The following is a 1,591-nucleotide window of genomic DNA, read 5'->3' as shown; positions in this document are numbered from 1 at the left end:
AAAGAGGAGAATGAAGAGGGGATAGGAGAGAGATAGATAGAGAGAGAGAGAGAGAGAGGTAAACCCGTCTTCTTCTTCTTCTACTGCTGCAGTGTCTGATTCTCCCTCCACCACCTTCATCATCACCACCATCATCATCCTCCCTCCCTCCAACCCGTCTGTCTGGGCCCCCTCCTCCTCCTCCTCCTCCTCCCCCTCCATCCCTCTCTCCACCACTGAAGGCATGGCCACATATTACGGCGACAAAAGAGAGAGAGAGAGAGAGAGAGAGAGGCAGAGGGTAGAGAGACCTTGACGGAGACAGAGAGAGCGAGAGAGAGAGCGAGAGAGAGCAAGAGAGAGAGCAAGAGAGAGAGGGAAGGAAGGAAGGCGGCTGCAGACTTTCCATCCAGAGAGGAAGAGGAGAGGAGGAGGAAGAGACGGAGGTAGAGGAGTCTCCATCTTCGCCATTCCCAGTATGTTTCTCTCTCTTTATTCTCACATCATTATGGTTACGCGCCTCACGCGCTCTCTGCGCCTCTGTCACGCGCACCGTGTTCTCCTCCGTCATGTTCTCCTCTTGTGTTCCTCCTCTGTTCCTCCTCTGTTCCTCCGGTGTGTCATTCATGCTTCTGCTGCTTCTCCCTGACTCTGTTCTCATCTCCACCGCTCGCATCCCTCTGTTGTGTGCCAGTCACGCGCCTGCTCTCAGAAGACGTGTGTGTTTGTGTTACTTTGCTGTGTTTTTGTGTATTTGCCATATTCATGTGTTGCCAGTCCGTATGATAATAACCCCGCAGTGAGTGTGTTGTGACCTCACGGCACCTTCAGATCATGTCAGATGATTTCTGGGATATCTCCATACTGTTCCTCACGGGTGTCGTGGACCTGTCTGGCTCTGAATGTATAGGCGGTTGTGTGGTGTGTTGTGTTGTGATGGGACCAGTGTGTATGAGATGTAATAATCCTGCAGGCTGTCAGGGATCCTGTCTTATTGCTCTAATGCCTCCACAGTGAGCTGGAGTGTGTCTGTGCTGCTAATTAGTGTGTCTGCAGTGACCTTATGGCACCTTCTCCCCTGAGTGTCCCCGTGCTCCCCGGGACTTTCCTGCAGCTTCTCACTGTTAAAACACATGAATGTGATGTTTCCATAATGTAAGATTCATACGTTCATGAGCTCGTGAGAGACACTGAAGTCACAGTGATTCTCCCGGAGTGAGACCATCAGTGAAGTGACAATATTCAATGATCAGGAAATTGAATTATAAGATGAACTTTAATGCTTCTCTGGCGCAGTGGTTCCCAGTGGCTAGTCCCTTAGATTCATAAAGGTAAAATTATTATGATATATTTTGTATATTCTGTGCTGAGGTTGGGAAAATATTCTCAGTCCGTGTCTGATATCGTTCTTTTTGTCTTCAGTGAGTGAAAAGACTTTTAGCATCTGAAAGTCTGGAACTGGGAATTTTCATACATCTCAAAGTAAAAGATTTATCAGGATTTTACTTTCAAATCTAAATTTTAGGACATCTATGAATATTCACTGTGGAATTATCATGTGTTTGTGATGTTTTCCAAAAGAAAAGTTCAATTAACTAAATCCATAATCTGT

General features: G+C 46.9%; 1 protein-coding gene across 7 annotated transcripts in view; it reads left to right on the top strand.

Moving 5' to 3' along the window:
* The first annotated feature begins 362 nt into the window (after window positions 1-362).
* myt1la (myelin transcription factor 1-like, a) overlaps window positions 363-1,591 on the top strand; it is a 47,274-nt gene continuing 46,045 nt past the window's right edge. For all 7 annotated transcript variants that reach the window (XM_062411563.1, XM_062411560.1, XM_062411559.1 and 4 more), the window contains exon 1: window positions 363-455. The gene's annotated coding sequence lies outside the window, so the exon portion shown is untranslated. The remainder of the gene's footprint in view (window positions 456-1,591) is intronic.

This window comes from Platichthys flesus, chromosome 18 (assembly GCF_949316205.1).
Source record: "Platichthys flesus chromosome 18, fPlaFle2.1, whole genome shotgun sequence".
In the NCBI taxonomy this organism is placed as follows: Eukaryota; Metazoa; Chordata; class Actinopteri; order Pleuronectiformes; family Pleuronectidae; genus Platichthys; species Platichthys flesus.
Note: the sequence above shows the minus strand (reverse complement) of the source record. Positions and strands in the feature narration are given on the sequence as shown.